This window comes from Eumetopias jubatus, unplaced genomic scaffold (genome assembly GCF_037043125.1).
Source record: "Eumetopias jubatus isolate StellerSeaLion01/CBP00866 unplaced genomic scaffold, mEumJub1_p1.0 scaffold_4, whole genome shotgun sequence".
Lineage (NCBI taxonomy): Eukaryota > Metazoa > Chordata > Mammalia > Carnivora > Otariidae > Eumetopias > Eumetopias jubatus.
Genome location: NW_028274810.1, coordinates 74,541,992 through 74,555,117, shown reverse-complemented (window position 1 = coordinate 74,555,117; position 13,126 = coordinate 74,541,992). Strand labels below are relative to the sequence as shown.

At 50.2% G+C, this 13,126-nt stretch overlaps 2 long non-coding RNA genes across 4 annotated transcripts in view; both read right to left on the bottom strand.

The window, feature by feature from the left end:
• Positions 1-13,126, bottom strand: part of LOC114224319 (uncharacterized) — a 186,273-nt gene that overhangs the window by 44,579 nt on the left and 128,568 nt on the right. The window lies entirely within an intron of this gene.
• On the bottom strand, positions 4,350-6,971 carry LOC148164534 (uncharacterized). Its single transcript, XR_015768116.1, has 2 exons — positions 6,835-6,971; positions 4,350-4,645 (listed from the first exon to the last, which is right to left on the bottom strand). It is a non-coding gene; the product is annotated as an uncharacterized LOC148164534 (long non-coding RNA).

Genomic DNA, 13,126 nt, shown 5'->3' with positions numbered 1-13,126 from the left:
TCCAGACTGGGCAAGGGGTGGGCTGGCCAGGCAACTGCCTGGGAGACAACCCTCTAAGAGGCTCTAGAGCAGCTCAGAGGCATGAGGAATGTGGGGCAGTTAACTCTGGTCTCTGTACATGGTTCCTTCCATAACCTGCAAAACATCCACGGGTCCTAGCTGGGCCCAAGAAGACAGTACCCTCACCTAGAAATAAATACTTGGCTCAGGCACCACTCGTGTTCCTCACCATATAATTATCAGATAATCTATAAACAAGAGATCTGAAACATCAGTCTGCCTGGAAGGCCTACTGTTTCCCTACAGCCCCGCTCTCCCCACAGGGGAGCCCTGAAATGAGCAGGCCAGCCGGAGACGTGGGCTGACCTGTACACTTTCTAGACCCAGGGGCTCCAGGGTCCCCAGACTACCACTGCTATCTGATTGCACTGAAGTACTCAGCTGGAAGGACCACCTTGGCTTTAGACACAATCCGGTCCTTTGCCAGGGAACTTGTCTGCTGTCCGATCTATGTGTCCAAACTCGCTGGTCTTCCCCTTCAGCCCTGGGCTGACAGGGACAAGTATTCCAGCAAAGGGGCAGAATCACAGAGAACACCAAGGAAACAGGCAGACCATAGACTCAAAGCCCCAAACATATCTCCCAACCTTGGGTTTCACATTTATTTTTACTCTCAGAAGACAGTTTATATCCAAATGGAGGGATTCAGAGATTTAATTTAACTCTGCCAAAACACGCACTCATTTCCCCTCACTGTGCTTCCCAACCATAAAGCAGTGGCATCGGGGGAAACGGAAGGGAGGATGGCCTACATTACTGAGCTGAGGGCCAAGCTCATGGAGGGGTTGCCCTCTCCTGCTCTGGGTATCAATTCTACTTGGGTCCCCTGGACCAGGAGCTCCGGCAGGCTACCATCGCTGTGTCCCCAGCACAGTGCCTGGCTAGGATCCACAAATATTAGCTGAACAAATGAGGCTCCCTCCCGTGGGGGGCGGGGGGAGACTCCCACTCACTGCACTCTCCAGAAGTCCTTGGCAATCCCCTTCCTCTCTCTGTTCTGAGAATCCATTTGGGCTGCTTTAGAGCACAAGCTCACTTAGGAGGCAGCCCTCCAGAGATCAGGGGTTAACAGTGTTTACTGAGGAGCTGTCTTCCACAACAAACCCTACCAACCTGTCTTCCCGCGTCCTGATTTTATAGCTTGTAAAAAGCCACGGCCTTCCAAACAAAAGGGGGAGTCCCTTTTGGTCCAACTCACCAAAGAGAAGTGTCTGTGAGGGATGATGACGTGAATGGCACCTCCAGACCTGTCAGCGCTGGAGAACTGCCTGTGCCCCAGCCTCGATGGGACACGAGGGCAAATATCAACTTTCCACTGGACAGGAATACAGCATGTTAGGAAAAGAGCTTGTGCCAAAACAAAGGAAGAGCAAGATCTGGACCAGAACCAAATATCTGGGACACCCAAGCTGTGAGTACTGATTTAAAACTGCTAACCTACAAAAACGATCATTTGAATAGGAGCCGGTGTAGCTCTCTTTACGTTGGCCCAAACACTAGAGCTTTATCTTTAAAAAAAAAAAAAAGAAAAAACCTATCCCCACACCCCCCCGCCCCCCCCACACCCCACCCTACCCTCGCCCAGAGCAACAGGTGCTGCTAACTCAGTTTTCTGACAACCTGGTCAGACACCGAGTGGCCGGCCAGCATATTTCTTGCAAAGGGAGCTTAACTTAGCTCCGCTGGGCGCTCTGCTCACATCCCACGTCCCCCCATCACTGCCACAAGCTACACTTTGGGCAACTGAAAGCACGGAAAAGGCCTCAACGTGAACACAAGACCGGGAACTAGGCAAATGAGAGCGGGTACTTAGTGGGGTGGCATCCTGGCCCAGCAGCCGTGGGTATTAGTCCTCCTCCTGTCTGCTGACCCTTCTGCTCTGGGACCCTTCATGTTCCGCCTCCAGTGAAACCCCCCAGCCGTGCTTCCAAGGAACACACACAGACACCAGCCCTGCCTGCCGCGGACAGAACCTCAAACCAGCCCCAGGCTGGGCCTCCCTTATGGGCTCCCTTCTGGACCTGTGGAAATCCTGCCTAGCCATAGGAAGAAAAGAAAACATGTCACAACCATGGCTGAGAAGCCGCCGGCCGGGGCCCAGATGCAGAGGCTTCTCGGCTACTGTGTGTGTAGACACCAGCCAACCGGGGGCCCCGCCTTCCCTGACCACTGGTCTATAAAGAAAAAAGGTGATACCGGGAAATTGGGCTTCTCACCTTAGAACTGAGAAATGAGCCTGTTGTTACTCCCTCCAGGTGGTAGTCCCTGTGGCTCAGTGGTTCTCGACCAGGAGCAGCTTTGCCCCCAGGGGACGTTTAGTAATATCTGGAGACATTTGGGTTGTCACCACTGGAGCTGGGCTGGTGCTCCTGGCACCTAGTGAGCACAGGCCGGAGATGCTGCCGCACACCCTACAAAGCACAGGACGACCCCCACAACAAAGAATTATCGGACCCAAAATGTCAAGAGTGCCGAGGCTGAGAAACCTTGCTCCAGGGAGCACTGGGTTCAAATCCCAACCCACTACCTACGAGCTCAGGGGCCTCGTACAAGTGACTTCGCTTCTCAGGGCCACACGTACCCTGTGTCTATTTAACAAAACTCACATAGCAGCTTCTAAGTGCCAGGCACTATGCAAAGCACTGTGCACATATGAACTCACTCAATTTTCTTAACCACGCTCTGCCCTAGTACTCTCCTCATCCCCATTTTATAGATGAGGAGACTGAGGTGCAGAAAAGTTCAGTAAATTGCCCAAGATCACCCAGCTAGTTAACAGAGGAACCAGGATTCATACCCAGTGAGCTGGAGCAACAACCTGCACTCCGACGTTACCTCATTCTTAGGGTTGCCTTATAGGTTAAGATGTGCATCTATTAAATACCTAACTTAGTCCCTGATATAAAGGTGTACAGCAAATGTGGTTTCTCATCCTTCATTTGACGTTCACCCTATGTTGTTTGTATTAATCCTGAACACTGAACACTGAGGAGAAGAATCATGCCACTTGCTTTTTCTCTTTCCGACACCCAGGAAATAGCAAACATTCAAATACTTCCATTCTCAAAACAGGCGACAATACCAAAACGTTTGTTCAGAAATTGAAAATGAGCCCTAGCGAGGCTGGCATTAATCCACGCCAACCCATGTTCCTCAATGTCATGGCTCAGTGAGGATGGTCACCACAGGGTCCCTGAGAGTGACCTCCTAGACCTGACATTGATCTTTGTTGTAGCCCCTTTCCAAAGCCACCCCCCGCCTCAGTCCTCTGCAAGTCGGCTTTGGAAGGTCCGAGGCGTGTCTATTTGGAAATAAATGGTAAATGTTGCTTGTATTTAACAGATCAGCAGACCTTCCTAAGCCATCTGAAAAACACTCTCAGAAGCACACTATAAGAGCACCCTGGCTGGGCATTTTGCAGAAGCAGAAACTAACACTGCACCAGCAACTCAGTACAAAAAGGAAAACCCACAGCAGGCTTTAGTGTGGTCAGGTCCGGAAGCGCAGCAAGTTAAGTAATTACCAAGCCAAACTTTGGAAAACTCAGGGGGACCATGCGATAGGTGTAGGGACCACAGCAGTGGGGGGTCTGTAGCAGGGGAGAGAGATTGGGCTCAACTCTGAAGACAACAGGAAGAGGGGGATTGATGGCCTAGGAGCAGAGTGGGGTTCAGTGGGTGGGAAATTACCGAAAGGAAACCCCAGGGGCCGGGGGCATTCTGGCTAAACAGAGCTAGCAGGCCTCTTGCTGAAGGCAGGCCAGGGCGAGCAGCCTTCACCTGTGGAAGGTGGAGGATGAAGAACCCAACCAGACAGTAAGTGTTACAGAGATACAGAGGCTAGGGGATTCAGGCGAAACCAACTTAGCAGGGTTCTTGCCAAAACTGGACAAAGCAGAAAATAACACAGAGGCTTAAATGTTGAGGCCTAGTAGAAAAGAGCTTGGAAGAGCCTCACTAGAGTCTGGTCTTGGAGAGACTCTTGTTGGGCTCAACCTCCCGGACAGCATGTTTGTTGGTGAGGCCCAAACTTTTCAGGTGAGATGATTCCTTGAATGACCTACTTCTTCTGTGCTGGGGGGCCTCAGGGCTGAGCTGTGTCTTCAGGTCAGCCTGCCCGCAGCTGATAAGGCCTCACACACACCCCCGCATGCTGGAGAGACACAGAAGACGGAAAGGTTTCCTCTCTAAGAATTCATGAAGGCAGGGGAGCCCAGAGCCCCAGCTAGGTGGGACTTTCTGAAAGCAACAACGTCTCTACAGGTAGGAAGAGAGACAGACAAAGCTTCCTTCCAACTGAAGCAAACAGAGGCTTTATTTTCTCACAGGAGTGTTGTAAGAATTGATTGTTTGGGGGGAAATAACATAAAATCTAAGAGCTCTGGTTCCCAGGTTAGAAGACAGAGCAGATCTATTCATTCTGCAAGCATTAAAAACCCACTGCTTAATTAATACACCAACCACTCCACCGGCTCTTTGCAAGGAGGAAGCGCCATGCTCGCACTCCCATGGCTGGCATCCTTGCCATGGAGGCTCGGACCCGATGCTGAAGTCCAACTCATGGTGCCTGCATTGGTGGATGCTCCCTTCAAAGAGGCAATGCAAAAAAAAAAAAAAAAACTGTTAAAAATCAAACATCTGCTGTGATGTCTCAAATTATATCAATATGTTCCTTTTTTTTCCCAAAGATTTTATTTATTTATTTGACAGAGAGACACAGCGAGAGCAGGAACACAAGCAGGGGAGTGGGAGAGGGAGAAGCAGGCTTCCGGCCGAGCAGGGAGCCCGATGTGGGACTCGATCCCAGGACCCTGAGATCATGACCTGAGCCAAAGGCAGACACTTAACGACTGAGCCACCCAGGTGCCCAATATGTTCCTTTTTTTAACAAGGTGTTATATCCAGGGAAAATAACCATTTACTGATTGTTAAAAAAAGAAAAGGCCCTTCCTCCACCAGGAAACTGCTTCAACCAGAAAGCTGGTTTCCCATTTGATGTGGTTTCCGTGTTGGTCAGGAGTATTTAGCACCCTCTGGTCTGTTTTGTGGACCCCACTGAAGAGTGGGGTGTCCCCCTAAAAATATCGATGTGGACACTGCTCCTGAGGACCTTCGTGTGGAGGGAAATGTTTGTCACATGCCTATTACACATTGTTTCCTCTGCCATGAGCTCAACATACACTGCAGAGTCTGATACTGAATGCGAATGGGCACAGTGAGGATGGTATCACGGCCCTCAAATCATTAAGCCCTCAAAGGCTTTCTCAAGGCCGTTTCTACTGTCATCCCATTCTTACAATGAGGAGACAGAGGCTCTGACAATAAGCTTCCCAAGGTCACTTAAGTGGTGGGTCTAGGATTCAAATCCAGCCCGACTTTTCTCCAAATCTACCTCCTTGTCCCTGCACCAAATGCTTGCAAGCCCCAGTCTTCTCCCCTATCCACAGGACCTTGGCATGCTGGTGAGGCCAGACCTTGTCCGGAACGTTTGGGGGTTAGGTCTGAATTCCAAAGCCCTTTCCTAAAGCAAATTTTTTGGAAGCACAGGCCTCGTGAGGGCCACAAGGGAAAACAGAACCAGATCGAGAAGCCTGCTTTGCACCAGGCCAAACACAGCCACCTGCTTTGGGACCAACCGCCCACATGCAAGGCTTCCCCACCAGCAGTTCGAGATGTGCCGGGGCCAACTTGCCTTCTTTGGTCTCCTTAAAGTTTCCTAACCTTTAAAATGGGTCCAATAATGCCTGTCTTTTAGGGCTGCTATGAGGAGTTCATGTGATAAGCATCCTAACAAACCTAACAAGCGCCTGGCACATGGTGGTCAGTAAGCCATGGTTCCTGCTACTATTTCTTGGTGACTCCAGGAGTTACTCCTAGACCCAGGGAAGAGGAGGAGCATAGTCCTCTCCTGTGTGAAAAAGTATCTCATCAATATTTTTTTAAATTTCTCGTGCATGATGAGAGTAAAAAGCAGACAGACTTTGCATTGGTTTTATCATTGCTTTTAAATCCTCTACAGGCAATGGACCCCCTTCTTGCCTGCACCTGTGTTAGACATCACCCGCTCCCTCCTCCCCACTCTGTGCCCCTTCCCTACCCCCTGCATGCCACAGCCTAGATCTCTTCCAAATTTCCCAAAAGACAGGGAATAGAGAGACAGCAGTGGTCTCTCCCACCCCCCTACTCTCCCCTCCCCACCTCTATCCCCACAGCGATCACAACACTTCAGGGAAAAAGAAAGCAGCTCCTTCACAAACAAGGTGGGCCTGGCCACAGAGGGCCTCGATGAAATGCTTTCCAGGGAAAAGGAGATGCACATGCAAAGCTCATAACTGGGAAAGAACATGCTATTTAGGAAGGCTAGAGGACGGGTGGCGGGCGAGCGGCAGAGAATGGGTGGGGAAGTGAACAGGCTGTGTTAAGAAGTTTCAGTTCTTTCATTCAGCAAGAAGCCTCTGACATGATCAGGGCCAGTGCAAAGAACACCCTGGAAGGGTCAAGGCAGGTGTAGGGGAGCAGCACCTGGACAAGAGAAGTAGAAGTCAGAATGGACGAGTGGGTGCGCTCAAACCCATGTCCTTAGGAAGAGGAATCGATGGCCCTTGGTGACTGATGCTTAGATGTGACAGGTGGTGGGAAGGAGAGAGGGTCAAGTCTATTTTCTGGCTTAAGCGCCTGAGGGGAGAGGGGTGCCTCTTACTGAGACAGGGGATGTGTGAAGAGGAGAGACTCAAAGGCAAAAGGCCGGGGGGGTGGGGGGCGGGTGAGCAGATACCGAGCCAAGCTGTACATGTGCTGAGTCAGCCCAGTAGAGAAGTTGAGAAGATGGCTGTACTGAAAGTCAGGTGTTCCAAAGGGTGGTCCAGACGGGATGCGTGGAAACAGACACCAGGGAGGTGAAGTGTTCCCCCAGGGAAGCGGCCACAGGAAGAAGAGAGTTCTGGGGCACTCCCACTCTTAACGACCAAGCAGGGGGGTGGAGGAAGTGGCAGAGGTGGCCAGGCAGAAGCAGCCAGAAAAGGAGGAAGAACATCAGCAGAGGGTGGTGCTTCTGAGGCCAAGGGAAGAAAAAAAGATTTAGAGTTTTAATTAAACTTAATAAAATGCTGCTTGGAGGGCAAGAAAAATGCAGTCTGAACGATATCATTGACACTGACAGATACGCAGGTCACAGGTGTTCTCGCTAGGAGCAGGTGCAGTTGGGGACCAGCATGCAAGGCCTGAAGAGCGAGCAGGAGGTAAGATGTGCACTTACAGCTCACTGGCTGCCCCCAAAGCCTGTCCTCTGTCACATCAATTAGTATATCTCCTGCACAGCCTGCAGCTCAACACAGGATCACCCTGCTTATTCATTTGTTTACTTTTTTACGATCTTCTTCCCTCCCTGGAAAGGGAAGGTCTGTCAGGGTAAGCACGCCGTGCAGCCCATACTTAGAAGAATGCTTGGCACAGAATAAAGACTCAAGAAATACCTGGGGAATACTGGACAAACGAGACAGAATCAGAGAGTAGATGCGAGTTTGGTTCATACGCAGGGAGAGAGGGGGCTGGAAAGGGGGTGGGCTGCCAGCAGAAGCCATTGATGGGGACGTGCCAGTGGTGAGAAGAACAGAGGTGGGTGGGTCCCCGAGAAGGCAGAGAGTTAGGGCAGGTGCAAGACACTGACAGAAAAGTTTAAGAGAGAGACTGGAGGGGTATTTTCTGGTTTAAATGACATCCAACCCAGCAATCCAAGACTTAGGGCATGCGCCCCCACAGCAAGCCCTGAGACAAGGCTCCCTTGTCTCCCTTCATCAAAGAAATGTCCCCAGGAAGTGGGTGAGGGAGTGGGGAGAGCCCACGGAGAAGGGGAGGAGCCAGGCTGGGGTCTGACCTCAGGTGAAGTCCCAGCCTCAGCCTGATCCCAGGAGACATCTGGAGTCTAAATCATACCTCCTCCAGAGTTTGGCATCTCCTCCCCAGGGCAAGGCAGCTGAGCTTTCATCTTCCCGCACCAGTTAGTTCATAATGGCCACCGATACTCCAGCTCGCTTGGCAAGAGGACAATACTCGGAAGAAGGTGACCGGGGCAAAAGCCACAGAAGCTGCAGGGGATGGAGGGGTGCACAGAACCCATCAAAGAGAGCCAAGGGTGTCTGGGCAGAGTGCCAACAATGTTTGCTACTAAATTGGGACAGAGTTTTGTGTGGATTACCCTGGAAGGGCCCACCATACAAACAACTCCATTCCTGGGGCCTGGATGGCCCAGGGATAGTTACCATTTAGAATCATTTTTGTTCTGGAAAAGAACCCTTCCAGGGCGATCTGCTCTGGAAGTGTGCAGAAGAAATGCTCCTCGTGGAAAACTCTAAGGGTGTGAGTTTAGTGCTGTAGCCAACACTGAATGCGATGTGCGGCTCTGAAAAGGGACGTTGAGCATTTGGAAACACTCACAAGTGAAGAAGTAGAAAATGGAGTAACCTGGGGTGCCTGGGTGGCTCAGATGGTTAAGTAAGTGTCTGCCTTCGGCTCCAGTCATGATCCCAGGGTCCTGGGATCAAGTCCCGCATTGGGCTCCCTGCTCAGTGGGAAGCCTGCTTCTCCCTCTGCCTCTCTCTCTCTCTCTCTCTGTCTCTTATGAATAAATAAAAAAAAAAATCTTAAGAAAAAAAGGAAAATGGAGTAACCTGTATTACACTCCTGGAACATGCTTAGGATGATCACAGCCTTGTGATATGTCAGACTCCTCAGAAATGAAATCAATTGAAATAAAATAGAATCCATCAACCAGTGAATATTTCCTGAATATCTGCTATGAATCCAGCTCTGTGCCAGACATGGTGAGAGGGAGAGACGCCTCCTGTGCTCGAAGTTAATCTATCACCAGGCGACAGTCCTAAAACAATTAAAACACAAGGCAAAGCTAGGATCCCAGGGAGGCAGTTTAGTTTGATGGGTTAACAGTGAGCCCCAGACTCCGACCACCTGGGATGGTGCCCATTTCTGCCACTGGACTCTCTGTGCTTCACATTCCCTGTCTGAAAAATGCAGTAATCATAGCACTTACTGCACAGGATTCCTATGGGGATAAAAGGAGGTCATTTGTGTCAGGCCCTTAGAGCAGGGCCTAGTACATGCAGTAAGCGCTCGGTTCCTGGGAGCCCCACTGCCGCAGGTATTATTGGAGGCGAGGGATGGAAAAAATCACTACTTACTTGACTTGTCTCCCATCCTGCTCTGCTCAGGAAGGACCAAGACCTCATGCCTAGCTATGGGGTCACACTAGAAAAGAAAATCAAGAAAATCCCCCCTTGTTTTCTTGGACCCAGATGTGACCAACCTAGGCATGGACCAAGAGTTGCAGGCGGATGGTGCGTTCCTCTCCCGAGTGGGCCAGGAACCAAGGCCAGCAACTTTCTGTCCTGAAAGCCTTTCAGACTCAGAGCACGCATGTGCTCAGACTCTAAAGAGTGTTGGGTCAGCACGGAAGCACTAGGAAAGCCATCAGCATCCTTGTGTCCCTACTGATCATTTCCTGCCCGGCACCAGGAGAAACTGCTGACACCTTTCTGATCAGCACACAGAATGGGGCGCCCAGTCCCAAGCAACACAGTCACACAGGCCTGAGCTCCTATCCTGCACCACCACTCATAGATGTATGACCTCAAGCGTGACTTTGTGACTTTGACCTCTGAAGGCTCAATTCCCTTGTCTCTAAAACAGCACCTGGCCTTGGCTGTACATTAAAATCACTGGGCTCCAGAGTGTTTAAAAGTCCAGCTGCCCAGGATTCACCCCAGACTAATAAAATCAGAACACCCCAAGATGGAAATCACTGCTATAAGGGCAGATGGCCATCATCTTCCAATTCACCAGCGTGCATTAACGGAGATGAACACCATGCTTTACAGACCAATAAAATCAGAACACCCCAAGATGGAAATCACCGCTATAAGGGCAGATGGCCATCATCTTCCAATTCACCAGCGTGCATTAATGGAGATGAACACCATGCTTTACCCAGAGTGCCCCATAAAAGGTGCTTACTACATTGTATTGCTCAGAGCTCCCAGACTCCAGAAACACTACCCACAGACCCACAGAAGACCGTGCTTTGGAAGCATTATTCTCACTTTGGCAAATATCAAACACCAATCCCACATTCTGATTTCTCTAGTTCTTTTGATCACTCTGGCCCGGACTCATCTCATTCTTGGAGAGAAAAAGGGCAGACCCACAAAGTGTTTCCTGGAACGTAGGTCTGTTAGGCTAAGTCCTCGTTTCCAGTTATGTACTCAGTGGACCTCATATCCCTCACCCTAAGAAGAGAGTCACCACTCAAAGAGAGCTTCAGTTCCTGGCCTGCAGAGGTGACAGGGTCAGGGATGGACATCCACACCCCTGGCTACTATCAGGGTCCTGACAATTACATCCTTGATAGAACTATAGGAAAATACACCTGGGCCTGCACCCCCTTTGATCTCTGATCAATATAGGGCTTCAAGCCCTGTGATACATGAGGATTCATGCAAACCAGGGTATGAGGATCTCAAAGTGTGGGAGGGGCCTTTCCAGGCCTTGCTGCCTACGTGGTTGATGTGCATGGACCCAGGACTGAGGGAAGGAACTGGGACAAAGCAAACAAGTAGGATTCCCTTGCAACTTGTAGTTATGTTTTTCAAAGCATAATGAACACTCAAGAGAACCAAAACAGAACTTTAATTCAAGAATTAAATGGAAGCAGCTAGAGCCCCAGCTAGAAGAGCTGATAGATGACAAGGGGGAAAAAAAGTGCTGTCCACCCCGTGTGAAGGCAGTGCTTGTTATCCAATGGGAACTCGGACGCTGGGGTGTCAGGCAACAGAGCAGTTGATGGGAACTGCTCTGGTCCCATCATGAGCTGCTAAGAAGAGATCCCACCATGTGTGTTCCAGACCCTGATATTTCTATTCATCGAGTTATTCAACAGCATAGTCTTTATTATGGGTCAAGCATATCTATCTATCTATCTATCTATCAATATTTCACAGTGCCATTCAGTAGGTACTCTTATTATACCCACTCTGCAGACAAAGAAACTGAGTTAAGGAGCTTGTCCAGAGTCCCACAGTCAGAATGTGCTGGAGTTGGAACGGGAACTCTGGCAGTCTGGCTCCAAGGCCCATGCTCTCAATCCCTGTGCCTTACTGTTCCTAGTCTAGTGAGGGTATCAAGCAGGTAGACAATCAGAACACAGTGTCTGAGGGATGCACGAGGGGCTGGCACAGTGGGTGGTGTCCAAATCTCTTTACTATTTCCTGCTCATTCATAAGAAGGGAAATAGAAGGGGCCACCTGGCGACAGGCTGATGGGCGCACGGACAGATAAAGCGGGCATTCCAGTTTCTGGAGAGACAAATAAGGAAAGAAGCTTGACTAAGTATTTATCCAAGAGAAATGAAAAAAATATGTACACACAAAAGCCTGTCTGTGAATGTGCGTGGCAGCTTTATTTACAGTAGCCCCAAAACAGAAAACAACCCAAATGTCTCTCAGCGGGTGAGGGGATAAAGAAATGGCAGCACCTCCGCATGCGGGAGTGTGACAGGGCCATGCAGGAATGAGCTGCTGATGCACACAACAGGAATGAGTCTCGGAAGCGCTGTCCTGAGTGAAAGAAGTCAGGAGCCATGAAAGCACCTGTTGTAAGATTCCATCTCTCTGGAGTTCTAGAAACGGCAGAACTCTAGTTTCAGAAACCCAAGTGGTGGTTGCAAAGGGAAGGGGGTGGGAGGAAAGAACGGACAGCAAACAGGCACAAGGGCACTTCTAGGGGATGATGGAGATGTCCTATATATTGACTGTGGTGTGGCTGGAGATGTTTGTCAAAACTCATTGAATTGTATACATAAAAGTGTGGATTTTATTATATGTATATTATGCTCAATTTCAAGAGGAGACTTGACGTCATCCAGTCCCCCCTGAGATGATCTGGATTCCAGAATGAGAGCTACATATGTTATGCTTCTTTTGCTTATTTCCTTTTTTTTCCTTTTCTTTCTCTCCCTCTTTCCTTCCTTCCCCCTTCCTTCTTCCCTCCCCCCCTCCTTCCCTCCTTCCTTGCTTCTCTTCTCCCTCCCTCTCTCTTCCCTCCCTCCCTCTCCCCTTTCCTCTCTCTCCTGAAAGCCTACTCTCTCCCTGTCCATGCCAAGCTAGTGGCAGGCCCCCGAGCCCCAAGCATTTCCAGCACTGCCGTTACAAATTAGTGGAAATGATCAGACATCCAGGGAGACTGACTCTCAGCCTACTTCAGAGGGGCAGCTGTTCAGCAAAACTGGCCAGTGACCCACAGAGAAGGCTGGTGAGCCCACGAGGCTCTCTCATTGGGCTCCTCTGTGGCTTCTGCCTCCCAGATAGAAAGTATTCATATATTAGATGAAAAAGAGGAAACACCTTTCCAAGAATTACTTGGCCTTGGGAGGAAGGACAGTCATTTGTCTCTGTCCAGGAAAAATACCATTCACCCTTGAATTGTTCTCTCTAAAACCTTTGGCAATGGGGTTAGGGGTGAGGGGATGCAGCAGGGGAGAAAAGGAGGTAGAGAGAACAGGGAAAGCAAATGCTTTCTGGTGTACTGCTCTGGGGTAGTGGCAAGAGGAGCCCCTAGCATCTTAAACCCTGGAAAGGATGGAGGGAGAGAAGAAAGCCTTCACCCAACCAGTTTCTGCCAGGCTCCCTAATGCCAGGGGCAGCCCTGCCCTAGCTGGATGAGAGGTGAACACAGAAGTCAACAGGGCAGGCAGGCAGCAGGAATGGGAACAGAAGAAGAGACTGGCATGGTTCCCTTCGGTGGGTCTGCAGGGGGCCCATGGCAGCCAGAACGTCCATCTGCTATGCCCCACCATTAGTAGGCTCACAGGAAGGGAAGGGGACAATGACAATCCACCAGCCCCTCGCTCAGAAATACATCAGGAAGTGAGCAGCAGGGCCCACCTGCCCAGGAGTAAACCACATGAGAGTAACCAGTCAGGGCTCTCTTAGACAGATCCCTCCTTAGCAACAGAGAGTTATAAAGTCTCTCAGCCAAAAAGAATGCAAGTTGAGTTCAGC